Source organism: Bos indicus, chromosome 22, assembly GCF_029378745.1.
Source record: "Bos indicus isolate NIAB-ARS_2022 breed Sahiwal x Tharparkar chromosome 22, NIAB-ARS_B.indTharparkar_mat_pri_1.0, whole genome shotgun sequence".
Classification (NCBI taxonomy): Eukaryota; Metazoa; Chordata; class Mammalia; order Artiodactyla; family Bovidae; genus Bos; species Bos indicus.
In genome coordinates this window covers 40,361,086-40,383,646 of record NC_091781.1, presented here as the reverse complement: position 1 = coordinate 40,383,646, position 22,561 = coordinate 40,361,086, and the positions used below count along the sequence as shown (strand labels likewise).

Here is a 22,561-nt window from a genome sequence, read left to right as displayed (position 1 = left end):
TAGGAAGGTGTCCAGGAATGGTTATACATTTAATGTGTAATTCAGGACTCTAAATATCCTACTGTGTCTTTTAAAAGGATTATACTAAAGCAAATACAAAGGAGTTGAAATGATTAGGAAAAAAATCTCTTTTGTAATATAAGCAGGCAAACACAATTTACAAAATCATGTTGCAAGGACTGCATGTTTTATCTACTATGTGCCCCTAAGGGTCATGCACTCGTGAAAGGGGCTTTACTTTGACATAACTGTCTGCTTTGCTTCATTTGTTGTATGAATTCCCTGCTATAAGGAAATGCTTTCAGCTGTTTCTCTATCTCATAAGCACCTGTTGCAAAAAATATCTGTATACCCCATAAGCAACTCAACAGATATTAAAAACTTATAGCAGGAAGGCAAGAAGCTAATTTTTAAACTAGAATTGTCCAGCTCTGGGGTCTATCAAACTGTAACTCAGTGTAATATCACTTGACTTTGACTGCAATAAATAGATACTTTCTAGACGACAACTTGGGGAAAGGGCAATCAAATATTTCACATTAGTGTGCATATCTTTCTTTGCCCTTCTCTCTTCTTCCCTTCTTTCCTTTTGTCTTTAATTCTTCTACGAAGAAAAATTCTCAAGAATCAAAGACATGTCCCTGTTTGCATTTTTATAAGCTGGTCAGTTTTGCTTCCAGGTTTCTGAGGTTTTTGAACACCAAAAATACATCTCAAAAACAATCCCATGTTATACTCAAAAATCATTTTCCACAGTCATTAGCCCATAGCACCAATTTTCCTTTTGAAAACACACCAAAAAAATAATCATTTTTGGAGACAAATTCTCATTTAGAATGATTCAAAGAGAATGCAAATGTGATGATCACCCTGAGAGCCCAAGTAATAGATACCAGGAAATAATAATAAAATTTATGGTGGCCTTAAAGTTGTTTAACTCCTTTCAAGAAACTCTGAATTATAGGGTAGCATATATAACCAAGGACTGGCAACAATTCACAAAAGTCCAGAAGAGTTGCTCCTTCGAGTGTGTAGGCAAAGATGTTTAAATTGTTCCCCTTTGAAAAATAAAGATTATTTATTATTTACCTTCCTGTGCATCAGACACTCCCGCAACATGTCTATAACTCTTACTTTCTCAGGTTTGAGCTTCAAGGTCTCCAAATACATGAGAAAGTAGTAGAATAGTGAGCCCACAAACTTGGGGGGGGGTTGTTTGTGTTTGTTTGTTGTTTGGTCTGATTGTGGAGGGAAAGAAGAAAGGAGAGAGAGAGAGAGAAAAAAAAAGGGCAGAGAGAGATGGAGACCCCAACACCTTCACAAAGAAATCCACAGAACAGAACTGAAGTAAGTCAATCAGAACACACAAGAATACAATTATTTTTTCCCCTCTAGATGATTATTCTAGTAGGAAGAAAGATTTGAAACCACTGAATGTTTGGTTTTTTTTTTTTTTTCTGATAACCACCTATGGCTTTCTCCAAAGAGACACATGTAAAATCTGGCAGGTTGTTTTCAGTTCTGTCAGGAAAATATTTAGTAACAGCCTTGTAAAAGCAAGTACTCACAGAAGCCCCAGGGAGCCGTGGATTTGCTTTGTAGTCTTGTGTCTTTCAACAAGTTCCTTTGTTGCTTTGTGTGTTCTTTCACAAAGGCCCTACCTTCTTCCACAGATGGATTTACCACTCTCTCTGCATGAATGTTGTCTTGAAGTATACAAACATTCTAAGCGGGCTCTGTCTGATGGTCTTGGCACCTGCAGGTCCCTAAAAGCGACCCACAGGATGGGAAAGGTGAAATTCATATTGACTGACCCCATAAAGATGCGGTGAAGCTTGATAGGCTAGTAGCTTTAAAATATTTTCAAGGTAAAAGCACTACATAAAAAGCTCTGTATTCTCAGCATAATTTGCTAGCAGAAAGAAATGTTACCTGGGTAATGAATACTTCCCATTTCATATAGTGTTTGTCACCAGCAAATCCCTTTTTGAAATTTAGATAAATTTCTAAGATGCATAAGAAACAAAGCTAAGCAGTAGAGCTTGCTGCTATGAAATTTCTAATCTGGCAGGTACCATTTGTCACCCCAAACAAGCGTCTACAATCAAAATCTAATATAACAATTTCTTTATATGATATATGTGTTAAACATTATACCCACTTACCAGTTATACCAGGTCAAAAACTGACAAGTTTTTAAGATAGGACATTACTGAACAATACAATTTTTTATTAAGCACATGTCCCCTTACTATATCTGTAACTTTGAGAACGTTGTTGAATTCTTCTGAGTCATTTCCTCATCTATATAAGCAAGGCTAATGATAGTACCTACCTTGTAGGATTGTTGTGAGACTTTAAAAAGAATTAAGTAAAACAGAATTTATTAACTCTAAATTAGTTATCTGTGGCTAGAAGCAGCCGAAACATCATCCTGCAATAATGCCAGCGTTCCTTTAAGCAAACACTTCTGAAAAGGCTCTGCATCTTTGATCTAAAGATTTCCTTAGTCTAGAGATTCTCTTGACTGGTGACCGAATCCTCTATTAGTTTCAAGGGTTCTGTGAATCCGCTCAGATGGAATGTGGAATGGTATGACTGTGAGGTTATATACATTTTTCTAGGAAACTTCATATCTTTCATCTTATTGAGAGATTGAGAATCACTGCCATGCTTTCTTTTCCAGTAAGCAGCCTTAGGTGACCTCTAAAAATGTGTGCTATTCACTTGACCCAGACAACCCCACAAAATCATGCAAATCAAGAGGATAAAATCTTCATGTTCACTTTAGGAACACTCGTGAAACTGTCCAGGCCGTTAAGGGTATGCCTATCTGAAAAACCACCAAGTATCCAGGGGATGTCACTTTAAAGAAGCAATGGGTGCTACTGCATCATTACAATGGTGGAGTTGGTAGGTGTGCATAGGCCCAGCAGTAGGGCTGGATGCTGGGTCGGTGGCCCAAAAAGAATGATAAATTTTTACTGCACATACTCAAAAATGTAGAGAGTTAACACTGAACTTAAGGGCTTAGAGGTAGATTCTCTTGTCATTGAGCACACCCAGGTGAACAAAGTCCCCAAGATGGGGCACAGGACTAAAAGATCTCATGGTTGGCTCAACCTATACACGAGCTCTCCTAGCCACATTGAGATGATCCTTAATGAAAAAGAACAAACTGTTCCTAAACCAGAAGAGGAGGTTGCACAGAAGAAAAAGATATCCCAGAAGAAAATGAAGAAACAAAAACTTATGTCCCGAAAATTAAAGTCAGAAAAAATAAATGTAAATAAAAGTGGGAAAAAACAGAAAAAACAATCATTGCCATAAGTCAACTACGTTAATTTTTCTGCCTTCTACTTCAAAGGAGAACCAAAGTCCCCTTTAGGGTAGAATAACCAGGCCAAAGACAGAGCAAGAAGCCCACACTCCAGTTGTTGCTGAGGCTGTACCCTAGACCAGCTTCTTCAAGCTTCCTCTTCCAATAGCTGTGGTCCTAGACCTGGCTCTCTTGTACAGTCTCCACTCATCCTCATCTCAGGTCTAACCATGACACATGGCAGGAGACATTTAAGACTACCTAGGCGAATGCTCTGAGCGTTGTTGCTCTGGGCATTGTTGCTTTACCTCACCTCTGCAGCCTTGTGTAGTCATGGAAAGATCATGACCTTTGAAATAAGAAGACTTGTGTTCAATTCTCTCCCACCATTTACTGCATGTATAAGCTTGGAAAGTTTACTTAGTCATTTTCCCACCTTCTATAAAATAAATGCAATAAGATTTACTTAAAAAAAAAAAAGATTTACTTTTTGAATCTATCAGAAGAGAAATGTGATAATGCAGACAATATAGAAAAATGTGAACATATGCCAGGCAACAGTGGATGCTCAATAATATTCTCTTCTCATTTCTGGGTTTCAATTCAACTCCTTCGGTTACCTGCCAAGGAATCAGATCCCTCTAGGACTGAGCTCTGGCCCACACTGGCTTCTTTTTCCTTACTGCCAAATAAACACACCCAAACCTGGTCAGAGTCCAGTTCAGTTACTCAGTTGTGCCCAACTCTTTGCAACCCCATGGACTGCAGCACGCCAGGCTTCCCTGTCCATCACCAGAGCTTGCTCAAACTCATGTCCATCAAGTTGGTGATGCCATCCAACCATCTCATCCTCTGTCATTCCCTTCTCCTACATTCAATCTTTCCCAGTATCAGGGTCTTTTCAAATGAGTGGGTTCTCCACATCAGGTGGCCAAAGTTTTGGAGTTTCAGATTCAGGATCAGTCCTTCTGATGAATATTAGGGACTGATTTCCTTTAGGACAGACAGGTTGGATCTCCTTGCAGTCCAAGGGACTCTCAAGTGTCTTCTCCAACATCATAGTTCAAAAGCATCGATTCTTTGGTGCTCAGCTTTCTTTATAGTACAACTCTCACATACATACATATCACATTCATGACTACTGAAAAAACTATAGCTTTGACTAGATGAACCTTTATTGGCAAAGCAATATCTCTGCTTTTTAATATGCTGTCTAGGTTGGTCATAACTTTTCTTCCAAGGAACAAGCGTCTTTTCATTTCATGGCTGCAGTCACCATCTACAGTGATTTTGGAGCCTCCCCCAAAAAATAAAGTCTCTCACTGTTTCATTGTTTCCCCATCTGTTAGCCATGAAATAATGGGATCAGATGCCATATTCTTTCTTTTCTGAATATTAAGTTTTAAGCCAGCTTTTTCACTCTCCTCCCTTTCATCAAGAGACTCTTTAGTTCTTCTTGGCTTTCTGCCATAAGGGTGGTGTCATCTGCATATCTGAGGTTATTGATATTTCTCCCAGCAATCTTGATTTCAACTTGTGCTTCATCCAGCCCAGCATTTTGAATGACATACTCTGCATATCAGTTAAATAAGCAGGGTGACAATATACAGCCTTGACGTACTCCTTTCCTGATTAGGAACCGGTCTGTTGTTCCATGTCCAATTCTAACTGTTGCTTCCTGACCTGCATTCAGATTTCTGAAGAGGCAGGTCAGGTGGTATGGTATTCCAATCTCTTGAAGAATTTTCCACAGTTTGTTGTGATCCACACAGTCAAAGGCTTTGGAGTAGTCAATAAAGCAAAAGTAGATGTTTTTTAAGAACTCTCTTGCTTTTTTGATGATCCAGCAGATGTTGGCAATTTGATCTCTGGTTCCTCTGCACCTGCTAAATCCAGCTTGAACATCTGGAAGTTCATGATTCACGTACTGTGGAAGCCTGGCTTGCAGAATTTTGAATATTACTTTGCTAGCATGTGAGATGAGTGCCATTGTGTGGTAGTTGGAGCATTCTTTGGCATTGCCTTTCTTTGGGATTGGAATGAAAACTGACCTTTTCTGGTCCTGTGGCCACTGCTGAGTTTTCCAAATTTGCTGGCATATTGAGTGCAGCACTTTCACAGCATCATCTTTCAGGATTTGAAAGAGCTCAACTGGAATTCCATCACCTCCACTAGCTTTGTTCGTAGTGATGCTTCCTAAGGCCCACTTGACATTGCATTCCAGGATGTTTGGCTCTAGGTGAGTGATCACACCATTGTGATTATCTGGGTCATGGAAGTCTTTTTTGTATAGTTCTTCGGTGTATTCTTGCCACCTCTTCTTAATATCTTCTGCTTCTGTTAGATCCATACCATTTCTGTCCTTTATTGTGCCCATCTTTGCATGAAAATTCCCTTTTATCTCTAATTTCCTTAAATAGACCTCTAGTGTTTGCCATTCTATTGTTTTCTTCTATTTCTTTGCACTGCACTGAGGAAGGCTTTCTTATCTCTCCTTGCTATTCTTTGGAATTCTGCATTCAAATGGGTATATCTTTTCTTTTCTCCTTTGCCTTTCACTTCTCTTCTTTACTCAGTTATTTGTAAACCCTCGTCAGATAACCATCTTGCCTTTTTGCATTTCTTTTTCTTGGGGATCATCTTGATCACTGCCTCCTATACAATGTCTCAAACCTCTGTCCATAGTTCTTCAGGTACTCTATCAGATCTAATGCCTTGAATCTATTTGTCACTTCCACTGTATAATCATAAGGGATTTGATTTATGTCATACCTAATGGTTTAGTGGTTTTGCCTACTTTCTTCAATTTAAGTCTTAATTTGGCAATAAGGAGTTCATGATTTGAGCCACAGTCAGCTCCGGTCTTGTTTTTGCTGACTCTATAGAGCTTCTCCATCTTTGGCTGCAAAGAGTATAGTCAATGTGATTTGATTATTGGCCATCTGGTGATGTCCATGTGTAGAGTCTTCTCTTGTGTTGTTGGAAGAGGGTGTTTGCTGTGACCAGTGTGTTCTCCTGGCAAAACCCTGTTAGCCTTTGCCCTGCTTTATTCTGTATTCCAAGACCAAATTTGCCCGTTACTCCAGGTATTTCTTAACTTCCTACTTTTGCATCTTAGTCCCCTGTAATGAAACGGACATCTTTTTTGGGTGTTAGTTCTAGAAGGTCTTGTAGATCTTCGTAGAACCGTTCAGCTTCTTCAGCATTACTGGTCAGGGCATAGACTTGGATTACTGTGATACTGAATAGTTTGCCTTGGAAACGAACAGATCATTCTGTCCTTTTTCAGATTGCATCCAAGTACTGCATTTCGAACTCTTTTGTTGACTATGATGGCTACTCCATTTCTTCTAAGGGATACTTGCCCACAGTAGTAGATATAATGGTCATCTGAGTTAAATTCGCCCATTCCAGGCCATTTTAATTCACTGATTCCTAAAATGTCAATGTTCACTCTTGCCATCTGTTGTTTGACCACTTCCAATTTGCCTTGATTCATATACCTAACATTCCAGGTTCCTATGCCACATTGCTCTTTACAGCATCGGACTTTACTTATCACCCATCACATCCACAACTGGGAGTTGTTTTTGCTTTGGCTCCATCTCTTCATTCTTTCTGGAGTTATTTCTCCACTGATCTCCAATAGCAAATCGGGCACCTACCAACCTGGGGAGTTCATCTTTCAGGGCCCTATCTTTTTGCCTTTTCATACGGTTCATGAGGTTCTCAAGGCAAGAATACTGAAATGGTTTGCCATTCCCTTCTTCAGAGGACCACATTTTGTCAGAGCTTAACTTCCTACTTCCTACTTCCATGACCCGTCCATCTTGGGTGGCCCTACACGGCATGGCTCATAGTTTCACTGAGTTATATGAGGCTGTGGTCCATGAGATCAAATTGGTTAGTTTTCTGTGATTATGCTTTTCAGTCTGTCCGCCCTCTGATGGAGAAGGATAAGAGGTTCATGGAAGCTCCTTGATGGGAGAGACTGACTGAGGGGGAAACTGGGTCTTGTTCTGATGGGTGGGGCGATGCTCAGTAAATCTTTAATTTAATTTTCTGTTGATGAGTGGGGCTATGTTCCCTCCCTGTTATTTGCCTGAGGCCAAACTATGGTGGAGGTAATGAAGATAATGGAGACCTTTTTCAAAAGGTCCCATGCATGCACTGCTACACTCAGTGCCCTCAACCCTGCAGCAGGCCACCACTGACCCATGCCTCTGCCAGAGACTCCTAGACATTCATGGGCAAGTCTGAGTCAGTCTCTTGTGGGGTCACTACTCCTTTCTCCTGCATCCTGATGCCCACAAGGTTTTGCTTCTGCCCTCCAAGAGTCTGTTTCCCCAGTCCTGTGTAAGTTCTGGCAGCTCTATGGTGGGGTTAATAGTGAACTCCTCAAAAGGGCTTAGGCCATACCCAGGTCTACTGCATCCAGAGCCCCTGCCCCTGCAGCAGACTACTGCTGACCCACACCTCCACAGGAGACACTCAAACAGAGTTCTGTCTTAGTCTCTGTTGGGTCTCTGGGTCCTGGTGCACACAAGGTATGTTTGAGCCCTCTTAGCATCTCTGGACAGTATGGGGTTGATTCTAAACATGATTTTGCCCCTCCTACTGTCTTGCTGGGGCTTCTCCTTTGCCCTTGGATGTGGGGTATCTCCTCAAAGTTGCTCCAATGCTGTACAGCCACTGCTACAGAACCACAGAACTTATTAACTTGGGGACCTTTTCTGATGGTTACTACTTCCCTGGCATTTATGTTTTTTCATGACATTTATGGCCTCTAAATTCCCTACCTTAGAATTAGGTCCACTCCAAAGACCAGCCCCCTACAATGTGTGAGACTGACTAACCTACTCCCACCTCCCACACTGATCACTTATTTGAACTGCTCAGATCGGATCAGATTAGTCACTCAGTCATGTCCAACTCTTTGCGACCCCATGAATCGCACCATGCCAGGCCTCCCTGTCCATCACCAACTTCCGGAGTTCACTCAGACTCACGTCTATTGAGTCAGTGACGCCATCCAGCCATCTCATCCTCTGTCATCCCCTTCTCCTCCTGCCCCCAATCCTTCCCAGCATCAGAGTCTTTTCCAATGAGTCAACTCTTCGCATGAGGTGGCCAAAGTACTGGAGTTTCAGCTTAAGCATCATTCCTTCCAAAGAAATCCCAGGGATGATCTCCTTCAGAATGGACTGCTACTCACTGCAAACTCTTTAAATGCCATGTTAGGTCTGCAGACTCAATCCAAGACCCACCTCTTTTCCAGTCCCTCTATAACAGTGCCAATCACTTCACTGTGCCTGTTAAGGATAAAAAGATCTTTGATTTAATGGGCCTTTGAAATTTTTCACATATCATGAAATTTTTTAAACCCAGGTTAATTAAACCTAAAAAGTATATGGTTATTTGAGGGTGTTGTTGTGTTAGTTGCTCAGTCTTGTCTGACTCTTTGCAACCCTATGAACTATAGTCTGCCAGCCTCCTCTGTCCATGGGATTCTCCCAACAGGAATACTGGAGCAGGTAGCCATCCCTTACTCCAGGGGATCTTCCCAATCCAGGGATCAAACCAGGTCTCCCTCATTGCAGGCAGATTCTTTACTGTCTGAGCCATCAGAGAAGCCCCATTTGAGGGTAATAGTGGTAAACATAAACTTTTTGAGCTCTGAGTGTATGTCAGACACTGTTCTGAGCACTTTATGTATATTTTTGCATACAATCCTCATAACAATTGTATACAATGGATGTAATCATTATCTCTATTTTATAGATGAGGAAACTGAGACTTAGAAATGTTGAGCCAAAGTTACACAAGTAGTAAGTAACAAAGACATGGGATTGACAAGGGAATCCTCATTGTAAACAAGTAAGAGGAATGTTTCAGGATATTAACGCCCAGTTAAGGAAGAGCCATTATGTATATGTCCCAGTGCTCATCCCAATCGGAGCTCTCTGAAGAAGTGACTGTGCTATGGTCATATACAGCTGACCCAGCAACTTCACATAAAAACATAATCTCACACTACTGGGAAACCTAACCTCAACCCACTTGACAGGGTATCACTGTTCTGCTAGTAGGTAAGGGATTTTTCAAAAATTAAATCGAGAGATCACAAAGTCAATTAAACACATAATATTCATAATTTGTAGTTAAGTTGGGCATTAGTCAATTTGAGTGTTTGGTATTAAGTATCTGTACTGCTTAAGAGAATTTGTTGTATTTAAGAATCTGTCAAGTTAGACCTATGATTCTAGTTTCAAACAAGCAATTGACTATTGACTTCTGATTTTAGGTAAAGAGGTTTAAGATACTTTAACTATTTTTAAGTGGAACTATGATGTTTAAGATAATTGGATTTACCATGTTCATGGATCAGAATAATCAATATAGTAAAAATGAGTATACTTCCCCAAAAAATCTATAGATTCAATACAATCCCTATCAAGCTACCAATGGTATTTTTCAGAGAACTACAACAAATAATTTCACAATTTGTATGGAAATACAAAAAACCTTGGATAGCCAAAGCAATCTTGAGAAAGAAAAATGGAACTGGAGGAATCAACTGCCTGACTTCTGACTATACTACAAAGCTATAGTCATCAAGACAGTATGGTATGGCACAAAGACAGAAATATTGATCAATGGGACAAAATAGAAAGCCCAGAGATAAATCCATGCACCTATTGACACCTTATCTTTGACAAAGGAGGCAAGAATATACAATGGAGAAAAGACAATCTCTTTAACAAGTGGTGCTGGGAAAACTGGTCAACCACTTGTAAAAGAATGAAACTAGAACACTTTCTAACACCATACACAAAAATAAACTCAAAATGGATTAAAGATCTAAACATAAGACCAGAAACTATAAAACTCCTAGAGGAAAACATAGGCAAAACACTCTCTGACATAAATCACAGCAGGATCCTCTATGACCCACCTCCCAGAGTAATGGAAATAAAAGCAAAAGTGAACAAATGGGACCTAACTAAACTTAAAAGCTTTTGCACAATGAAGGAAATTATAAGCAAGGTGAAAAGACAGCCTTCAGAATGGGAGAAAATAATAGCAAATGAAGCAACTGACAAAGAATTAATATCAAAAATATAGAAATAGCTCCTGCAGCTCAATTCCAGAAAAATAAGTGACCCAATCAAAAAATGCGCCAAAGAACTAAACAGACATTTCTCCAAAGAAGACATACAGATGGCTAACAAACACATGAAAAAATGCTCAACATCGCTCATTATCAGAGAAATGCAAATCAAAACCACTATGAGGTACCATCTCACGCCGGTCAGAATGGCTGCTATCCAAAAGTCTACAAACAATAAATGCTGGAGAGAGTGTGGAGAAAAGAGAACCCTCTTACACTGTTGGTGGGAATGCAAACTAATACAGCCACTATGGAGAACAGTGTGGAGATTCCTTAAAAAACTGGAAACAGAACTGCCATATGACCCAGCAATCCCAATACTGGGCATACACACCGAGGAAACCAGAATTGAAGGAGACATGTGTATCCAATGTTCATTGCAACACTGTTTATAATAGCCAGGACATGGAAGCAACCTAGATACTCATCAGCAGATGAATGGATAAGAAAGCCGTGGTACATACACACAATAGAATATTACTCAGCTATTAAAAATAATGCATTTGAATCAGTTCTAATGAGGTGGATAAAACTAGAGCCTATTATACAAAGTGAAGTAATTCAGAAAGAAAAACACCAATACAGTATACTAATGCATATATATGGAATTTAGAAAGATGGTAATGATGACCCTATATGTGAGACAGCAAAAGAGACACAGATGTATAGAACAGTCTCTTGGACTCTGTGGGAGAAGGCAACGGTGGGATGATTTGAGAGAATAGCACTGAAACATGTATATTACCATATGTGAAACAGATCGCCAGTCCAAGTTCGATGCAAGAGACAGGGTGCTCAGGGCTGGTGCACTGGGATGACCCTGAGGGATGGGATGGGGAGGGAGTTGGGAGGGGGGTTCAGGATGGGGAACACATGTACACCCATGGCTGATTCATGTCAATGTATGGCAAAAAACACTACAATATTGTAAAGTAATTAGTCTCCAATTAAAATAAATAAATTTTTTTAAAAATTGGATTTACTATATTTCTGATATTAGCATATTTGAGTTAAAATATGGTTGAAAAGCTTGGAAAAGTTTTGCCAACTGTCTAAAGTATTTACAAAGAAAATAAAAGTGTTAAACTTGTAAATGCATTTTAAAATACTGATGGAGAAATTTAAGTAAGTAAATGCAAAGGATTACTTCAATAGAGTTTATTCTTTATGACACTCATAAATTGCACAAGATTTCTGAATTAATCTAAATATTTTAAAAACTTAAGTTTAAAATATATGGCTTTAACAAATTAAACATTAATTAAAAACCCAACTTATAGTGAATAGACACTACTGCATAAAAAAGTGCTTCCTTAGCTACCAAAAAAAACTCACATTGATAGACCCATAAGCAAGAGTAAGTACTGTAACATAAATCTGGTCATGTCAGACTTTCATCTAAAGTCCCTCTTTGGTCACTCACTACACTGAGGAGGAATTCCAAATTCCTAACCAACACCTAAGAGGCCCTGCAAAATTGACCTCTGCCCGCTTCTCTCACCTCATCTTCAGTTATCTTTCTCCTTCCCCAACACACTTACTATCTCCAGTTACACTGGTCATTTTTTCTCTCCATGCTCTGCACCACAAGCTCATTACTACAGCAAGGTCTTCATACTCACTGTTCTCTTTGCCTGGAATACTTTTCCCAAAATCTTTTGCATGGCTAGCTCCTGCTTAGCATTTAATTCTCTGCTGAAATGTCACCTCCTCCAAAGGCCTTGCCTAATTATCCCTTCTGCCAACAAATGCTGACACATTAATATAAAGTCTTAGAATCACCCTCTATGTCTGAATCACCTTGTTCACTTTTTGGTTTGCACATTTATTTTCCTTCTTTCTCAAATAAAATAAAAACTCAATAAGAGAAAACCCTGTTTGTCTTTCCTTAGACATTGCTTGACACACATTAGGTGCTCAATAAATACCTGTTCATAAATGAATTAAAATAAAACTCATCTTTTCCTTAATAACAATTATTTTAAAAATGCATTACAATGTAAACCCTGCTCAATATTCTGTAATAGCCTAAATGGGAAAAGAATTTGAAAAAGAATATACACATGCATATGTATATTTGAATCACTTTGGTGCATACCTGAAATTAACACAATATTGTTGATCAACTATATGCCAATATAAAATAAAATTTCTTTAATAGATAGGTAAAAACATATCCCTACATAACATTGAGTACATAAGAACCAATTATCTGGGGCTTATTTGACAAATTTGATTATGTTACTTTGGGGTAATGTCCATGAATTCTGGAAAATAGGCCAAATGCCAAGCAGAGCATGCCATTCAGATTAGAAGCATTCAAAAATATTGGCAAGATGCCTATGGTAATAAGAAACTGATCCAATATTCACGAGAATTTTTAAAGCCATTCTTTTTCCCTGAAATCATCCTGGTATTTCCATAAACAATACATCATTATCATCAGAAAACTAAGAGATTAAGGATGGTAAAACCCTTGCTTCATATAACAACAATCATATAGACAATGGTTTTTAGCAAAACATCACAGTGGCTTGTGATAAAATAATCCAAAATCTAAGGCTAAAAAATGTGCTAGAAACCTACCTTACAGAAAAAAGATATGCTCAAGCAGTTGACATCAAGACAGAAAGGTAGGATGTTCAACCTAATTTGTAAATGGAAAACTTATTCTGGAGATGCTCGGGAGGGGACAGACTCCAAGCTCTAATGGGGAAAGAAAATAGCATGTCTAACTTCTTTAGTGTACCTTCCTTAAGAGTTCACCGTTGATTAGGTCAGGAAGACACTGGTTTTAAACGTCTGCTAATCCATTTCTCCATTTTCTCAGCATCTTATTCCTGTATCAAATTCATTCTCAAGAAAGGCAGATATCATCCACGTTATAGTACATTAGCAATGTATAGAAATGTCTTTTCAAAATTCCAGTTTATAGCATGTCTTGGTCTGTTATTGAGCATGGAACTAAGAAACAATTAGATTGATAACCTTACAGCACTTTCTGTTAGACTACATTTGCAAACATTATCAATATCTTTTATATAAGAGTGTATAGGAAAAGCATTTCTTACAGCTAAGAAATAGTTTGTCTCTCCCAAAAATGTGGTATGCTTCCTTTTGCAGCTAATGATAGTCAAATAACTCACTTCTCTTTTTTCCTTGATCATCCAGGAAGGTTTGCACTCATAGCAGGACCAGTCTTAGTCTAGATTGTCTAGAACAACCTCCTCCCTCCCCTCCTTCTTTTTCCCTTGATCTTGATGCACAGATCTGTCTAGATTACTCTGGGGTTTTTTTGCACATGTCTTTTTAAATGAATTGGTTAAAATTTGCTACATAAGTGCATGTGATAAAAACAGTGAATAATTTAGTAAAATTTTACAACTCCTTTTTACCAAAAAAGATATGTACTAGGTTCTCACCAGATTGCAGTAAATGTCTGGAAATAGCTCAGAGTCAAGGTATCATCAGAGAATTGGGGGAAGGAAGGGCAAAGAATATTTAACCTCCCTATAAGTATTGTGTTCTATGAAAACATAAAAGGAAAATGTTCATATCAAAGCAGATTTATACAATGGATGTCTATAAAGAACATAACTGATTATCTGAGATTTACGGAATCTTAAAGACCTCCAATCCACTCTCCTTGATTTGGACTAGGGACATGTGCATGTGCATTTGCCTGCATGCCAGGTCACTTCAGTTCTTTGCGATCCTGTGGACTGTAGCCCACCAGGCTCCTCTGTCCATGGGATTCTCCAGGCAAGAATACTGGATTGGGTTGCCAAGCCCCCCTCCAGGGGATCTTCCTGATGCAGGGTTCGAACCCATGTCTCTTAAGTATCCTGCACTGGCAGGCGGGTTCTTTACCATTAGCGTCACCTGGGAAATCCATTTAATTCATAGAGATGAAATGACTTCTGGAGAAATGGGAAGCTGGTAACTTGATGTATGGTAAAACCAATACAATATTGTAAAGTAATTAACCTCCAATTAAAATAAATAAATTTAAATTTAAAAAAATAAATAAATCATGCCTAGAATCTGGATCTCTTTCTTTCCAGATTATGAGTTCGCTAATACTTAAGGAAATATGAGCGTTGGAGGGAGGCAAAGGTCTAGTTTTACTTTCAACTCCTGAGGACGGGTTTTGTGCTCTGCAGAGACTGGGAAGATTTAGATTGCACATTAACAGCTAAAACATTCCATTCAATGCATGAATTTTGCTGTTTGGTTGTTTTAATTAAACTAGATTTCCTGAAGGTTTCAAATGGAAGCCAGGAGGTACAGGCACAAGGGAATGTTGCCTCACATGCAGTCTAAAACTACCAAAACTATAATCAAATTTACCCAGATCAAATTCCAATCTGACTGAATTTCTTCTGGTATCAGCATCTCCCAGTTCCTCCTGAAGACATTCTGAGATTCAGATCCGTTTTAATTTTTCTTTTTTTCCAAGAAAAAAAAAAGTGTAGATTTTGTAGTTCAGTCCCTCAGTTGTGTCCGACTCCTTGCAACCCTATGGACTGAAGCATGCCAGGCTTTCTTGTCTTTCACTATGTCCCAGAATTTGCTCAAATTAGCATCCATTGACTCGGTGATGCTACCTAACCATCTCATCCACTGCCACCCCCTTCTCCTTTTGCCTTCAGTCTTTCCCAGCCTCAGGGTCATTTCCAATGAGTTGGTTCCTCACATCAGGTGGCCAAAGTTTTGGAACTTTAGCTTCAGCATTGGTCCTTCCAATGAGTATTCAGGGTTGATATCCCTTAGGATTGACTGGTGTGATCTCCTTGCTATCCAAGGGACTCTCAAGTTGATATCCTTTAAATGTTAGCTTTGCAGTAATTTGTTAAACTCTTCTTATTTCTTGACTTATTCTTAACAGGGAAAATTACACCATCAGTTATCTGTATAAATGAAATTTTTCACAGCTGGCAACCAACTGGTTGATACGTGAAAAACACATTTAAGATAACACTCAATTGCATTTGATAATCTTATGAGTGGGTACAACCAAAATCAGCATATTTTCATAGCAAGAAAAAGCAAAAACAAAACAATGGTTTACTTTGGATACTATAGAAGCAATAGTCCTGGGACATTTTTTTCTCACCTTTTACTTTGAGATAATCATAGATTCACATTCAGTTGTAAGAAACACTATAGAGAGCTCTCGTGCACCCTTCACCTAGTTTCTCCCTGTGACAATGTCATGTATCAATATAGTAAGATCTCACACCCAAGATTATGACATTGATGAATCTATCAACCTTACTCAAATTCCAATCTGTTTTCAATAGCTACAATTTATTGGGCACTTCTATGATCCAGTTCTTCCTCACAAAAACCAACTTACAGATGGAGAAAGTGAGGCAAAGAGGAAAGTGAAGATTTGAAATCTCCATCATTTAACTCTGAAGGCAGAACTTTTTATACTACACTATAGATATGAGACATCTACATGTGTGTTTGATTCATTTCAAAAATTTCATATATTTGAAAGTGGGAGACCACTTTCTCCCCCACAAATTCATCAAAAGATCATTTGAAAGCTGAACAACTTCCACAAAACAACTTCTGTACACTGATAGAGGACACCAGGCACCCAGAAAGGCAGCCCATTCTCTTCTAAAGGAGTTAGGACAAAGTATAAAAGACAAAAAGAGAGACAAAAGAGATAGGGACAGAGACCCATTCTGGGGATGGAGTCATGAAGGAGGAGAAGTTTCTGCACAGTAGGAAACCCTCTCACAGGTGGGTCTGTGGGGAGTTTTGGAATCTCAGAAGGCAACATAACTGGGAGAAAAGACAAAAACCCACAGAATACATGCCTAACTGCAACTGCGGAAAAGAGAACTTTCCCACGAAAGGCTCTAACCTAACAACCTAACACACAGCTTGGTCCTCTCACAGAACAAAGGATGGAGCAAATACCAAAGGAGGGCAAGCCAGTTGCCTACTGGCACCTCGCCACCTGGAGGCAGAGAGGCAGGTTTGGACAGCCAGAGCCAGAATGTAAGGGGCTGCTACAAACTCAGCCCCAGACACAGCATCTTCCACCAAACTGTGAGCCGGCTGCTAGTTGCTAACCACGTCTTCCTGAGATCCTGGATGGTTGACATCCACCAGGAGTTTCACAGCTTGAGATCAGCTCTCCAGAGGAGACATACAGCACAGGTGAGACGGTACTCTCACAGCGCGCCCGGAAAACCAAGCAGCCAGGACCTGGGAGCTGATTAAGACACACAGCCCAGCTGGAACACTGCACTCGCCAAGCACCAGGTCGCCTGAGCTGTGCAGACCTGGGAAGTACACAAAATGCATGCCCAGCACACAGAGACGGAGCCAGAACTGTCTGAGTGTCTCCTGTGGAGGTACGGGTCAGAAGTGGCCTGCCACAGGGGCTCTGGGTGCTGCAGACCTCGGTATGGCATAAGCCCTCTTGGAGGAGATCACCATTAACCACACCATAGAACCACCAGAACTTACAGAGGACCGGGGAAACAGACACTTGGAGGGCACAAAAAAAATTTGGTCATAGCAAACACCCTCTTTCAACAACACAAAAGAAGACTACACATAGACATCACCAGATGGTCAATATCAAAATCAGATTGACTATATTCTTTGCAGCCAAAGATGGAGAAGCTCTATAGACTCAGCAAAAACAAGACCGGGAGCTGACTGTGGCTCAGATCATGAACTCCTTATTGCCAAATTAAGACTTAAATTGAAGAAAGTAGGCAAAATCACTAGACCATTCAGGTATGACATAATCAAATCCTTTACAATTATACAGTGGAAGTGACAAATAGATTCAAGGGATTAGATCTGATAGAGTGCCTGAAGAACTATGGATGGAGGTTTGAGACACTGTACAGGGGGCAGTGATCAAGCCCATCCCCAAGAAAAAGAAATGCAAAACGGCAAGGTGGCTGTCTCACAAGGGTTTACAAATAGCTGAGAAAAGAAGAGAAGTGAAAGGCAAAGGAGAAAACTCACTGAGTGCAGAGTTCCAAAGAATAGCAAGGAGAGTAATAAAGCCTTCCTCAGTGATCAGTGTAAAGAAATAGAAGGAAACAATAGAACGGGAAAGACTAGAGATCTCTTAAAGAATATTAGAGGAACCAAGGGAACTTTTCATGCAAAGATGGGCACAATAAAGGACAGAAATGGTATGGATCTAACAGAAGCAGAAGATATTAAGAAGAGGTGGCAAGAATACACAGAAGAACTATACAAAAAAGATCTTCAAGACCCAGATAATCACAATGGTGTGATCACTCACCTAGAGCCAGACATCCTGGAATGCGATGTCAAGTGGGCCTTAGAAAGCATCACTATGAACAAAGCTAGTGAAGGTGATGGAATTCCAGTTGAGCTATTTCAAATCCTAAAAGATGATGCTATGAAAGTGCTACCAGCAAATTTGGAAAACTCAGAAGTGGCCATAGGACCAGAAAAGGTCAGTTTTCATTCCAATCTCAAAGAAAGGTAATGCCAAAGAATGCTCAAACTACCACACAATGGCACTCATCTCACACACTAGCAAAGTAATACTCAAAATTCTGCAAGCCAGGGTTCAACAGTACATGAACCATGAATTTCCAGATGTTCAAGCTGGATTTAGAAGATGCAGAGAACCAGAGATCAAATTGCCAACATCTGCTGGATCATCGAAAAAGCAAGAAAGTTCCAGAAAAACATATACTCGTGCTTTATTGACTACTCCAAAGCCTTTGACTGTATGGATCACAACAAACTGTGGAAAATTCTGAAAGAGATGGGAATACCAGACCACCTTACCTGCCTCCTGAGAAATCTGTATGAAGCAACAGTTAGAACTGGACATGGAACAACAGACCGGTTCCAAATTGGGAAAGGAGTATGTCAAGACTGTATGTTGTCACCCTGTTAATTTAAGTTATATGCAGAGTACATCATGCAAAATGTCGAGCTAGATGAAGCACAAGCTGGGAGATTGCCAGGAGAAATATCAATAACCTCAGATATGAAGATGACACCACCCTTATGGCAGAAAGTGAAGAAGAACTAAAGAGTCTCTTGATGAAAGTGAAAGAGGAAAGTGAAAAAGTTGGCTTAAAAGTCAACATTCAGAAAACGAAGATCATGGTATCTGGTCTCAACACTTCATGGCAAATTGATGGGGAAACAACAGAAAGAGTGAGAGACTTTATTTTGGGGGGCTCCAAATTCACTGCAGATGGTGACTGCAGCCATGAAATTAAAAGACGCTTGCTCCTTGGAAGAAAAGCTATGACCAACCTAGATAGCATATTCAAAAGCAGAGACATTACTTTGACAACAAAAGTCCATCTAGTCAAGGCTATGGTTTTTCCAATAGTCATGTATGGATGTAAGAGTTGGACTGTGAAGAAAGCGGAGCACCAAAGAATTGATGCTTTTGAACTGTGGTGTTGGAGAAGACTCTTGAGAGTCCCTTGGACTGCAAGGAGATCCAACCAGTCCATTCTGAAGGAGATCAGCCCTGGGATTTCTTTGGAAGGAATGATGCTAAAGCTGAAACTCCAGTACTTTGGCCACCTCATGCGAAGAGTTGACTCATTGGAAAAGACTCTGATGCTTGGAGGGATTGGGGGCAGGAGGAGAAGGGGATGACAGAGGATGAGATGGCTGGATGGCATCACTGACTCGATGGACGTGGGTCTCAGTGAACTCCGGGAGTTGGTGATGGACAGGAAGGCCTGGTGTGCTGCGATTCATGGGGTCGCAAAGAGTTAGACATGACGGAGCGACTGAACTGAACTGAAAAAAAATTGAAGAAGACATAAACAAATGGGAAGCTATTCGATATTTATGGACTGGAAAAATTAATGTTGTTAAATGTCCACACTATGCAAAGAGATCTACAAATTCAATGCAAACTTTTCTCAAAATTTCAATGGCATTTTCATAGAACTTGAAATAGACAATCCTAAAATCATGTGGGAACCACAAAAGGCCTCAAATAGCCAAAACCATCTTAAGAAAGAAGAATGAAGCTGGATGCATCACAATTTCTGATTTCAAATTATGTTGCAAGTTACAGTAATCAAAACAATATGATTTGGTTAATCATAAATCATAAAAACAGACACATAGGTTAGGAGACAATAGAGAGCTCAGAAGTAAATCCATGCATACATGGTCAGATAACTTTTGACAAAGGAGCCAAAAATATACAATGGGGAAAGGAAGAGTCTCTCCAATAAACAGTGTTGGGGAAACTGGATATTCATATGCAAGGCAATGAAAATGGGTCCCTACATCATATATAAGTAATCAACTCAGAACAGATTAAGGACTTACACATAAGAGTTAAAGCTTTTAAAAGTCCTATGAGGAAACACAGGGAGTAAGCTCTTTGTTGTTGGTGGTGTTGGCAATAACTTTTTGGATTTGACACCAAACGTAAAGTCAACAAAAGCAGAAGAAAACAAGTGGAACTACACCAAACTTAAAAGCTTCTGCACATTAAAAGAAACCATCAACAAAATGAAAAGGCAACCTATTGAACTGGAGGAGATATTTGCAAATAATATATCCAATAACAGGTTAATATCCAAAATACAGAAGGAATTCATACAACTTGATAGCAAAAAAACCAAATAACCCAATTTAAAAATAGATAAAGGATCTGAATAGACATCTTCTAAGGAAGATATTGCAAGAGTCAGACATAACTTAGCTACTTCACCACCACCACCAAGGAAGATATACAAATGGCCAACAGGTACATGAAAAAGTACTCAACAACACTGATCGTCAGCGAAGTGCAAATCAAAATCACAGTAAGGTATCTCCTCAAACCTGTTAGGCTGTATTGATGTATTACCAAAAAGACAGGGGATAATAATAAATCCAGGCAAAGATGTGGCAAAAAGAAAACTCTTGTACACTGTGGATGGGAATGTAAAATGGTATTACCTTCAAGGAAAACAATGTGGGGGTTTCTCAAGAAATTAAAATTAGGACAACCATATAAGCCAGCAATTCCAGTTCTGAGTAAATATTCAAAGGAAACAAAATCACTATCTTGAAAAGATATCTGCAGTCCATGTTCATTATAGCACTATTCACAATAGCCAAGATATGGAAACACCTGAGTGTCTATTGACAAATGAATGCATAAAGAAAATGAGATATTTATAAATACATAATATTATTTACCTTAAAAAACGAAAACTTGCCATTTGTGATAACATGGATGAAACTGGAAGGCTTTATGCTATGCTAAGTGAAATAAGCCAGACAGAAACAGACAAATACTGTATGGTATCACTGATACATAGTGAAGAAAGTGCTTGTCACTCAGTGATATCCAACTCTTTGCGACCCCATTGACTCTAGCCCACCAGGCTCCTCTGTCCATGGAATTCTCCAGGCAAGAATACTGGAGTGGGGAATCTCCCACATTGCAGGCAGATTCTTTACCATCTGAGCCACCAGAGAAGCCCTGATGTATGGTATCTAAAACAAAAAAATTCAAACACTTAGAAACAGAGAGTAGGATAGTGGACATCCAGGGCTGGGCATTGGAGGAAACAGGGAAAGGCTGGTAAAAGCATACAGACTTTCAGTTATAAAATGAATAGGCCTGAGGATCCAGTGTATAACATGGTGATTATAGTTGATAAAACTGTATTATAAATGATTCAAACTAGCTAACTAGCTAAGACAACAGAACTTAAGTATTCTCTTCAAAAAAAAAAAAAGATAAATATGTGAGGTGTGATGGATGTGTTAATTCTTGATGTTGAGAATCCTTTCACAACATATACATATAGCAAATCATCATGTTGTATGCTTTAAATATATTACAATTTCATGTGTTAATTGTACCTCAATAAAGCTGAATTTTTTTTAAAATGTTGATACAATAATTAAACATTTTCCAAACAAGCAGTCCTTCTTACATAACTACAATGTGTGCAATGCCTAGAAGCAGCTTTTCCAAATGAATTCATCAGTAAACATAAAATATAAAATGAATTGCTCTAGTGTTCCCAGACACCCTGTCTAGGCCAGACCACCCTAGGACAGATGATGAAGTTAGTTTGGATCCAATTCAGGACTACATAACATGGAGTTACATTTTCGGTGATGTCCCCTCAGGCAACTTGAAGCTTTCCAGGGTCAACGAAGCCCTGCCGAAACCTAAAATCAATAGGGCCATTTAAATGATGACATCCCCAGTGGGTAAAGATATTTGATTCCACACATCAACAGCGTGAGCTACTGTCCTGGGCATTCATCAATAGGTCCAAGATCCCATTAAAGCTCTTTAATTTCTGCTGAGTGGTATTAGGATTTAATTGATGGCAAAGACACCGCTTGCCACTAAGCAATGATGTTGTGGCAATCAGTAGAAAATGTCTTACACATAGGACTTTCCAGATAGGCCAGGCAATTCTACTGGCTGCATTTATGGGCTTGGAAGTTTACTTTGACTCTATAGCAGGCCTTTCTTGCTCTGCGAGACCATCGTCCATATCTCATCTTCTTTTACCAGCAACCCAATTTTCCTTGAGAAACTATTCACCCCTACTGTTGGCGTATGATATTCAGGAGGGACTGAATCCACTTACAGCTTCAAGAATAGGTTCATGACCTAGATCTGGTCAATCACTTTCGATCAGTGCCAGTAAGATGGAAACTTTGAACTTTCACTAGAAATATTAGAAATACATAACTTTACTGTATCCTACTGGAATTATTGAACGGGTCAGATGGAATATGTTTCTGGGAGCCCTCTTGCCATTAGGTAAGACATTGCCTTAAAGAAAACAATGGATAGATCACTGATGTTCTAGATCCAGCAATTCTAGACATCATGTGTCAGTGTTTTTTCAGTATATAAGCCCATAAGATACCTTTTTTTTTCCATCCATTTGTAGTTGTATTTCTTAACTTTTGCAATTATTCTAAGAAACTGCAGAAATGTGGGCTATTGTATAAACTATGGGTTAATGAAATATCACTTATTTCCTGGGACTGCACAATTTATCACATTCCTTTTCTGATTCTCACATCAGAGTACCAAGGCA

General features: G+C 39.3%; 1 protein-coding gene and 1 pseudogene across 9 annotated transcripts in view; one reads left to right on the top strand and one right to left on the bottom strand.

Moving 5' to 3' along the window:
- The window catches only part of FHIT (fragile histidine triad diadenosine triphosphatase), a 1,527,031-nt gene that overhangs the window by 1,149,531 nt on the left and 354,939 nt on the right, over positions 1 to 22,561 (bottom strand). The window lies entirely within an intron of this gene.
- Positions 2,811 to 3,330, top strand: LOC109575864 (large ribosomal subunit protein uL22-like; annotated as a pseudogene).